Consider the following 11,583-nt stretch of genomic DNA (forward strand, 5'->3'; position numbering starts at 1 on the left):
TATTCCTGCAGTGCTCTTAGGACCATATAGAATGCTGCTGGGGATCAAACTTGGGTCAACCACGTGCAAGGCAAGCACCATATATACTGTTCTATCACTCTAGCCCCTGTGTTTTTAACATGTTTTTAACTTAGTTTCATTGAAAAGTCATAATAATCAGAATAAATGTTTGTTCTAGTTATTCTAGAAGAAACTACTTTCAAGATTGATCTCAATGGTTTTTGAGATTGTTTAATTTATTTATTTATTTATTTATTTATTTATTTATTTATTTATTTTTTGCTTTTTGAGTCACCCTCAAGGATGCTCAGGGTTACTCCTGACTCTGAACTCAGTAATTAGTCCTGATAAGGCTCAGGGGACCATATGAGAGCTGGAGATCATACCTGGTTGGCTGCATGTAGGCAAATGCTCTACCCACTGTACTATCACTCCAGCCCCCAATTTCAATGTTTATATAAAGTTTGCTTATAGTTTGGTAATAGCACTTATTTGCTCATATTTTACATAATAAATTGAAAAAGCTACAAATTAATAATAGCATTTTACAATGCACTGTTGGAATTTATTATCCATGAGCTATCATAGCAGCACAGAACAAAATATTGCCATCTTTCAAATTTCTATTCCTGGATTGTCTTAATAAATACAACAATAAGTACAGCTTCAGAATCCATAGTTTTAATGATTGAGTTTTTGGAAATAACTCATGAATGCACTCATGTCTTCATTAAACATATGCATCGCTTTCATTCTGCATTAGCAATTTGTCTGAACTCCAGCTACATATACAATGCTCTTAAAGAAAGTGCTCAGAAGTTCCTATTTTGCCTATGTGCCCTATCAAGCCCTCATTACTTTCTAGTTGATGGCAGTCTTAACTATTGATGCTTTTATTGAAGTAATGACAGTCTAGTCGATCCCCCTTTACTCTTACATTTCTTTATCTGAATTTATACTTCTATATTACAACATAGTCCAAAAAAAGAAAGGAAATTTTCAAAGGATAAAATAATGCAGGCTTACTGAGAGTCCATTTTATCTATGAAGGAGGCCATTCATGTTCACAGATTCTAGTCTGGTAGTCATTAAGATTGATCAGTGTTTTCTTTTCACTAAGACCCACTGTGATACCCTCAGACTCTCTGAAATTGTGGTTAACACATACAATCATGGGATTACAAACCACTTCATCCATAACAAATTTTCAATCAAAGAACACCTAACTTATTAAGTTGCATCTCCAGCTGACTTTGTATTCCATTTTCTTCCTGCATTCAGCTGGAAGCTTTCACAAATAGCAAAGTATAATACTTCTCATGTTATGTGTTGCCAGGCAATCAGAGCAGAAATAATTAACATGGAAAGTGGACTGCCAGTATCCTGCTGAATGGCTCTGGAAAGAGTTCAAATATGACAAACACTCTTAGCTGTCCCTTCTGGGACATGAGCTCTGAAATAACAGTTTGAAAGGACAACTGCCAACTCCAGTTTCAAACAGTTTGACAGCACTACAGAATTTCATTCTAAAATCTGACTCAGTTTTTATTTAAAGGAGAATTCATCTATGCCTCTCTGTCCTTCTGTGCCCATTCCTAAAAGAATCCTTCCCTGATCTCCCACCGGTTCAGTCAGAGTCCAACTGACTAATGATGCTAATCCTGAGCGCTAGATCTTTCTATAAATGTAGAAGTCACACGGAATTCAAAGGGAGATGTGGGTCTGTGAAGAACCTTGTGTCAGGTAGACCAAGGATAACAGATTTCTTTGTAATGCCATGTCTTGCTCTCTAGCCAACTGTTCATATAAAAATGAAGTTGTAAGTCAATCAATTCAATAAACACCATTCCACGAAGAAATCCTCATTCAGAAGTACCTAAATGGAAGCAATGTAGTAGATATCTAAGCATTTTCTAAAAATAGTTTTATTCATTACAAGTCAGGTCAGTAAAGACTGGTAATTTACACAGTCTCAAGTTAAGTTTTGAACATATTATAAACAGTTCATATTTTGTGGTCATTTTAAACTACTGGAAATGATGAAGACATAAGTAACTTTTAGAACAATTTAAAAAATGCTAAAATGAAAATCTAGATATAATGTAACGTGAAGAGAACAGGAACTTATGAGCTAATTAAATTTACATTTCAGTGATCAGTACTGGACTGTACTTCAGTGCCTATCTGGCATACACCCTAAGAAAGACACATCAGTGATAAAAGGCTCACAAACTATGTTTAAAAACTTCAACTTATAAAATTTATTTGAAATGTAAGTTCAGTTATTTCCTTTCCTTGTTTAATTGTTATAAAATGAATTATCGTGGGTAAGCAATAATTTTCATAGGATATTATATGCAATATTAAATGTATTATACCTGGAAAGCTTAGGATATCACATGCCTAAGATAGTCAAGGCAAAATTCTATCATGAACCACTTTGCAACTCTTTTGGAAAGGTGTAATTCATGGTGATTCAAAAATTAATAAATAATAAAAATAGATGCCAAGTCCCCTGGATCTCATTGGAAAAACACTGGTGTGGAACTATCCATATTTGGTCAACAGTCAAAGTTTGTTGACAAGAGGTGATAGAGTTTTATACTGCCTCTTAACTTGCATTTATACGTGTTCCCTACTTCTCTTGATTTCAATTCCTCTGATGCAGCATGCATAATTGGATAGTTCCATCTCTATGATCCCATAAAATACTAAAATACTAAAAGACACTATAAATGCAGGTAGATTAAGAGAGGTAATTGATTTGTGAACACAGTCTCCAACCCCTTTCAAACAATATGCTGCAGTGAAGAGTATGTACATCTGGAGCCCAAAAGATAAGGTTTAGGATTATACTCTACTTACTAGCAGTGTGACCTTGGATAATATAATTTCTCTGGGCTTTAATATGCACTTTACAGTAAGAATAATCATACATGTGTGTTTACCAAGATAACTTTAAAAGGATAATATATGAATTATAATAAAACAAGTAGCACAGTGTCATACCTGGTACATAGATATAAAATGTTATCATTACATTCCTCTGAATTTACTTTCATCAAAACAAATTTTCTCACTCCTTTTTTCCCGTACTCTCTTTTTTCCTCCCCTTCCTTTATCTTTCTTCCTCCCGTTTGTTGAAATTTTACTGAATTTATTGAACAGTAAGATTTATTCAATGGCTATTTATTTGCTAGATATTGTGCTGAGTGATGAGAAGACACAGAAGAGGCCAGTCAGTTCCTACCCTTAAAAGAGAAGTTCAGTTTTGTTCTATTAGCTATTTGCCTTTTCAAAGATAAAGCACTTGTAAGGCTGCCTGTTCCTCCAGACTGCTCAAACTTCTTAGATTCTGGTTGAACAATGTTCACCATGACCTTTGACCACTTACAGAAGCTGTCCATCTCCCAGTGATCTGTCGGAAAGCTCAGAAGTACTAAATCTAAGTGTCAAATCAAGCCATGATTTATGCAATAGCAAATGAAACTTGACTATCTATTATGACCAGATCATTGAATTTCAATCAACAAAGTGACTGTCTTTTAAAACCTCTCTGTTGGGGCTGGACTGACCAACACCTCTCAGTATCTGAATGTAATTTTTTGACTACTGGTATCTGAAATAGCTTTGTCTATGTAAAAAGATAGAAACAATACTCTGTCTAATCACTGCTAATTTTCAAGTCCTTGCAGAAACTCATCCCACCCTACCACCCTTCTGTCAACTTCATAATTTTTTTATTCCAAAGTTCGATACCTTGAATTAGTTCCCAAACTGATAACATATATATATATGTATGTTATCAGTTTGTATATATATGTAACATATATATGTTATATATATATGTATGTTTTATATATATCACACATATATATTGGAACTATCCAACATATATATATGTGTGTGTGAATCACCTTTACCTTTTGAAAATCAACTATTTTCAGTTATGGCATTTCTAATTCCCTGAATGATTTCTTTTTTATTTATTTATTTATTTATTTATTTATTTTTGCTTTTTGTGCTATATCCAGCAATGCACAGGGGTTACTCCTGGCTTATGCACTCAGGAATTACTCCTGGCAGTGCTTGGGGGACCATATGAGATGCTGGGAATTGAACCTGGGTTGGCTGTGTGCAAGGCAAGTGCTCTACTTGCTGTGCTATCACTCCAGCCCGCCCTGAATGATTTCTTGTGAAAATATTCATTCTGGTGCGCTCTCTTAAGGTATTTCCAATTACAGAGTGCGTTTTTAAAAAATCTGTTATTTAATAATGCAAAATTTCTTTTTCTGATATTGCTAAGGTTTATATGTATTTTTCCCTTTTTTAAAATTTCAAAATTCTTCCTGGCTCGCTCACAGATGTAGGATAACATTGTTTTGCTTTTTCTGCCTTGCCACAGGGAGCTTAGGTTTATTGGCTAACTCCCATCACAGTGCTCCCATTCCTCTGTGTTTATCTGTAACCTCTTTCTTTATGCTCTGCTTCCTCAACTGGTCAATCACCTTTATCTCCTAATTAGATTCTGTTAACTTGTAAATATTGCTTTTCTCTTCTCCTTAAGTCCTTTGCATAATTAATTCAGAGCAATGTCCTTTTTTGTATAGACAGAGGAAGACAGTTAATGCTATGCTTTTGTAACTTGGGAGTTAATTGATTCCAAATGATATTCACTCGTGGGCATCTGTTCTCTCTACTTAAGCTTCAGTTGCCCTTACTTCCTAGCACCCCCAAAGCAGGATCCTGAGGGACTGAATAGATCCAGGCCAAGCTGTGAGCTACCCTGGCATCAAAATGGGCCAGGCCAAAGCATCATACTTCTTTAAATATAAGTTTAGAGTATGATCATCGGGGCTGGAGTGATAGCACAGCGGGTAGGGCGTTTGCCTTGCACGCAACCAACCTGGATTCGATTCCCAGCATCTCATATGGTCCTCTGAATACCGCCAGGAGTAATTCCTGAGTGCAGAGCCAGGAATAACCCCTGTGCATCGCCAGGTGTGACGCAAAAAAAAGAAAAATGATCATGGACAAATTCTGTCATGATCCGAAAAGAAACAACTAAATAGGACCCTGCTAGGATTAGGAAAGATTAATCTGGCCTGAGCACTGTAGTCTGGAATCTATAGCGAGATGTCCCCAGGAGAGCCAAGCTATAAGCTCAATGTATCTCACTGTGTCCATACAAAATAACTAATATTAAGAAGTAGAATTAAGATGTTATTAAGATGTTAATTAAGTGATTGGACTAAGGAGCGGAGAAACAACCCTAAGTGGTATTTTGCCCTTGAGTGGAAGAAGGGTTTTCAAATGTTGATTGTGCTACAGATGGGTGTGGTGGCTTACCCCCAATACGTGGAGTTGGTGAGAGACTAGAGAGAGACCAAGGCAGTGAGTGGGAGGTGGAGAGATGAGCGGGAGAGACTGGAGGAGACGGGAATGAGGGGCAGTGTGAGACCAGAATGAGGAGCTTAGTGAGACTGGAACAAGCACGTGGCAAGAATGGAATAAACGGCAACTGATCACCAACCAGCCTGGCCCTCCTCTCCTTCATCCACCCATGGCATTGGCCATCTTGGGTGAGGGAGCAGCGTGAGACCACCGAACTCGGGCGAACAGCAAGAGAGAGCCGCGGGGTTTCCGAGCCTCCTGGTGATTATACACATCAATTAATCATTTTTCTGTAGTGATGTATTCATTTGTCTGTCACTGTTGTTGTTATTGTTTTTGTTGTTAATATCTGTTCAGCTACAACTGCAGTTATTTCTTCAGGCAATGCTGTTTCGTTGCTTGTGGATTAATAGAGAAAGCTGCTTCCTTGTGTCCCTGTAGACCAGATAATCAGTGAGCTGCACTGGTCAATGAGCCCTGATGAAGTGTGATCAGTAAATTCTCTTATCTCCATGGAAACTAGTGTACTTCATAGATAGTGCCCTAACTTGGTACCTTGGAGAGAGATACAGCTTGATGACACACTACTATGATCTCTCTCTACATTAACTTTGCTATTTGATTCACAGTTTGGGGGGCTGTTGTTGAAGAATGTACAAAATCATAAAACTGTACACATAATTATACATCTTATCTGCAACAATATAGGATTTGGCTCATATGTGATTTCAGTCCATTTAAGTGCTATCCAAATTTATTATCTTAACCATCCTATGGAACAAGAAAGACTTTTATCTGGATTATTCTTTAAACCATGAGCTGGACATTACCATTCTCTATTACCAAGGACACACAGAGCACTGGTTTACTTTATATCAGAGTATCAGAATTCTCAGCTTCTGGCGTAATCTTGACTTAAGACAGAATTTCCTTTATTGATTTATTTTTTTTCTATTTTCTCTGAAATAATCAATATAGTTATCCCATTTTCCCATTGTGTAGAAGCTGATTTTCTATGTCAGTGGTCAGTGGATATCTTTGAGGGAATGGCCCAGTGACTTGCATACTAAAAGAATATTACCTATCAGAATTCTGTATTCTGGATTTTTAGAATCATAATTATTTGCCATCCCACACGGCAGAGCCTGGCAAGCTACCCATGGTGTAGTCGATATGCCAAAAACAATAACAAGTCTCACAATGGAGGTGTTACTGGTGCCCACTCGAGCAAATCGATGAACAATGGAGCAACAGTGCTACAGTAATTATTTTCATAAGAATGTAGAGATTTAATTGTAGGTTATTGGCTGTTATACATGAAGAGGTCAATTAATCATTGCTTAATTAACGAATTCAGTATGCTTCTAAGCCTCCAATCTACTATTTTCTCAGACGAGCAGCCTCCTCAAGCCATATCTCTATCTAAAACAGTGACCATATCCACACTCTCTCTTAAAGGTATATTCTGCTGAATGATAAACATCACCAATCTCAGGAGTTCACATTTGCCATGCACGATAATGTAGGAAGTGTTATACCCAGTCAGGACTAATGGCTTATCTACCATAGACCAAAAATGGGCATTGGCATGTTTTCAACTTTTCACTCAACATTTCTACAATTTAAGACAGATTCTAAGAATCACTTGATTGTACCATTTATAATTTACTTTATCAAATGAAGTGTCATGTGATGTCATGTCACAGCCAAACAGAGTGAATAATAGACTTTTGCATTATTCTATCACAAATGTATAGCAAATGTTCTGGAACTCCATTTACCTATGGTGGAGCCACAGGAAATTACATTAATGGAGCCAAATGGGTTGATTCATAATCTCAAATTTAGCCACAGTATCAGTGACATCAATGGGTTTGAGGATAAGGCTTAACTGAAAGTGGCATCAATCTTCTTTAATGTTCCTCATCTGTGGTTACCCATGCCTTAAGGATTCACCTTGTCAATGAAGAAGTCTCTGGCATTTCTGTGTGAAAGTTATTATGCAGCAATATTTTTATCAAGTTTTCCCTCTAGCTAAAATGATTTAATAGTACCTGGCTCCAGATCCAGGAACCAGAAAAAAGCAAAAGTTCACATTTCTCCATGCTCTGAAATATCCTCCAATGTTTCTGTATTTTTTTTAATCTAAATGTTCTTCTTGACCCCATATATCTCAATTCACCTAGAATGATACAGACATAATCTCATTTTATGTTGTTTCAGATCATCCTGCCTAAATAAAGTTAAATACAAGAGCTCTTTATCAAAAAAAGAAACACTGCAAAAGATAGCAAAGGGGAATCTGTCTATTTGTTCCCATTTTCTCCTTCTTAGCCAGAAAGAAGCAGTTTCCTTCCAAAAAAATATTTAATGAATAACAATGTTTGTGTCTGCTTGAAAGATAAGGGTCACAGCTGGACTATTATGCAGGCATCTCTTATGACTGAATCACTGTTTAGTGTAGGTCTGTTTCCTTATTCCTAATGAATTCTGGCTTTAGAATTACAGGAATTCATCCAGAAGAAAAGATGACTGCACTCATGTGTTATTTGTCCGTGAGTGAATCACCTTCAATAGAGTCTAAATTTTATAATTCTTTATGATGGATGCTTGAGTGTTTTGTGAGTGGGCCCTGAAAATCAGGATCCAATTTGGAAGCATTGGTAAGTACCCAGCAAAGGACTGCTGTGAGTTAGTAAGCATGCATTTGTATACTCTAAAGCAATCTCACTTACAAAGGATAACTTGTGTAGGATAAAGTGATAACCGGCCCAAAAAAAAAATGCAAATAACAAAATTTAAGTCATTCAAAGTTACATCAGATATTTTTTAAAAAAGAACTTTCTAAAATGGGGTGTAGCTATTTTAATGAAATATACATTGGTAGAGTAGTTTTCTCACCATCAAAATATCAGCTGGCACTAACAGCCCTGTTTTCTAAAGAGTATTACCAATCATATATCAGACTCAATTTCTTCAAGGTGGCTTTCTTTGTTCTATTTAAAATAGTCTTAAACCAAAGATAACCAAATTAAATAGTAGTAAAACATATGTCATAAATTAGCTGAAATAATGGGAAAAGTCAGCCTAAAGAAGCTGAGATGGAGTCTTATCTACTTCCACTCTTTCTCATTATATGCAAAACAAACGACTATGTAAATCCAAATAAATACACCAACAAACCACATTTATTTATTTATTTATTTATTTATTTATTTATTCACACCCAGCCATGCAAAGGGGCTACTCCTGGCTCATGCACTCAGGAATTACTCCTGGCGGTGCTCAGGGGACTATATGGGATGCTGGGAATCGAATCCAGGTTGGTCGCATGCAAGGCAAACGCCCTACCTGCTGTACCATTGCTCCAGCCCCAGCAAACCACATTCTTTTTTTTTTTTAATAAATTTATTTATTTTTAATTAATGAATCACCATGAGGGTACAGTTACGGATTTATACACATCTGTGCTTATGCTTCCCCCATACAAAGTTCGGGAACCCATCCCTTCACCAGTGCCCATACTCCACCACCAGTAAACCCAGCATCCCTCCCATCCTCCCCAATCCCATCTCCCCCCACCCCACCCTGTCACTGTGGCAGGGCATTCCCTTCTGTTCTCTCCGCAAACCACATTCTTGATCTGCCTCTAATATAATAGTTGCCTTCCTTCTTGGTAATTAGAAACCTCATGCTAAGCCCTGTCACATGTATTTGCAAAATCTGATTTAAATTCATTTGTATTTTATTCTTCAATACTGCCATGCCTTCTTAAGAAAATAGATTAAAGTTTACATTCATTCATTCACACCTGTAAGAAAATATTCACATTATATCCCTATTGTAAATTTTTTAGGAAAATGGTAAAAATAATTATCACATAGATCTCTTTATAGCTAATTTAAAACTGGTCATTGAGATATCATATTTCAGAAGTGAGAATGCATTACACATAGCAAAAAATACTGGAAATAATCTGTGTTGGTGGGCAGATGGTGAAAAGGGGGACTCTCATTCATTGCTGGTGGGAATGTTGTCGGTTCAATCCCGGTGGAAAACACTATGAAGAGTTTTGAATAAACATAGAATTCTGTTGCCATATGACCCAGCAATACTACCCTTGGGTATCTACCCCCAGGACAGAAAAACATTCAAAAGAATGTATGCACACCATTACTCTTTGCAGTATTTAGTACAATTACCAAGATATGAAATCGGCCTACATGCCCAATGATAGATGAGTGGATCATTAAAATGTAGTATCTATCTATATATGTACATATATTATATATGTACATATATGTATATACACAATGGGATACTAGACAACTGTAACGAACAATAAAATCATTCAATTCACTGCAATATGGATGGACCTGGAAGATACCATATTAAATGAAGTCACAAATAGGATAAACAGGATCACTGTATCACTGTCATCCCATTGTTCATCAATTTACTCGAGAGGGCACCAATAACATCTCTATTACACTCAGCCCTTAGATTTTAGCAGCCTCTCATTACTCATCTTTCCCAACGATTGGAGGCTCTTTCAGGGTCAAAGGAATGAGACCTATCGTTACTATTTTTGGCATATCAAATACACCACGGGTAGCTTGCCAGGCTCTGTCGTGCGGGCGGGATACTCTCCATAGCTTGCCAGGCTCTCCAAGAGGTATGTGTATATCTTTTACTTTTATTTCTCTTTTAGGATAAACAGGGTGGTCTGCTTATATGTGATATTTAGAATAAGTGGACAAGGAAATGAAATGTTTTAAAGAGAGAATGGCTAGATCACCCCTGGTCCCGGAGTATAGGGAGAAGGACAAAAAAATAAACAGAGTGTGGTGGGGGAGGGGAGACAGAAGGGAAGCAAAAGGGATTGGGGGTAGGGGGTGGGATCAAGGAGACTCAGGTACATATGTGGTGTGAAAGAGCCGTATAGCTAAATATCCAAACCTCAGAATCAATGGCACTGAGATCACGAGACCCAATGCTTAAGAACCAGACTTAGAAAGGTGCCTTTGAAGATACAGGCTGGGCTAGAGAAAACCTGGGAAAACTGGTGGAGGAAGCTAACACTGGTGGTGGGATCAGTCTTGAATAACACTGTCTAAACCTCAATTATGAATAACATTGTAAATCACTTTGCTTCAAGAATATTTTAGGGGCTGGAGTGATTGCACAGAGGGTAGGCTGTTTCCCTTGCACCCGGCCAATCTGGGTTCGATTCCCAGCATCCCATATGGTCCCCCAGCACCGCCAGGAGTAATTCCGGAGTAATTCCTGAGCTAGGAGTAACCCTTGTGCATCTCTGGGTGTGACCCGAAAAGAAAAAAAAATTTTTTTAAATAAATACATAAATGACATTTTCCACCCAAACACATGCTTAGAAATACCAACAAAAAACTTTTGGTCATTTATTCTTCAAAAATCTCAAATATTAACTTTCATTCTTTATGGGAAAAATGTAGTTATTTATAAATTTGGGAATAGATTTTTACTTTGTCTGGGAAATACAACTACTATTACACAGAAATTTCATTTGTGTTAGTTTTAACTGGTAAATTGACCCTTCGGTAGTCATCCAAGATAATAAAAGCAAGTGTATAGTTGCCTTTCAAATATTTTTTAAAAGATGTGTTAATGTGCTTCCTAATTTGTGCATTTCACAGATTTTAACTAGGTATTGTAGCTATTGCATGTTTAAATAAATACAGAGAGGGACTGCATTCCAGAAAAATGATGATTTGATTTTACAAATAATGTAAGATTCAGATAGTGTTTTTACACCTCAAAGTTAAGCCTCTTAGAAAATAGTTAAGAATAATGAAATGGTTCAGATGGCATGAATTTTCAAGAAATAAGTGAATCTACCATAAATATTCATAATCATGTTAGCTTCACTTTTTAAACAATTTCAAAGATGTTAGCTCGCTACACTATAACTGCTGGTCAAATCAAAGGCATAAAGGTTAGGTTATGCTTCCTTCATTAATGATTTGGCTCAATGCACACAGCAGTATAATGTATTTTATGAGTGAGGGAAATGATATTGGTTTGAGAGGTCTCATGTAATAGTCATATCCTGTCCAAATATAATTTTGAAAACAATCAGAGCCATTATGGCTCATACAGAAAGAAAGATAAAGACAGATAGCTGTATATGGGTTTTTAATAAGTAATTCA

The sequence above is a fragment of the Sorex araneus genome, chromosome 8 (assembly GCF_027595985.1).
Source record: "Sorex araneus isolate mSorAra2 chromosome 8, mSorAra2.pri, whole genome shotgun sequence".
Classification (NCBI taxonomy): domain Eukaryota; kingdom Metazoa; phylum Chordata; class Mammalia; order Eulipotyphla; family Soricidae; genus Sorex; species Sorex araneus.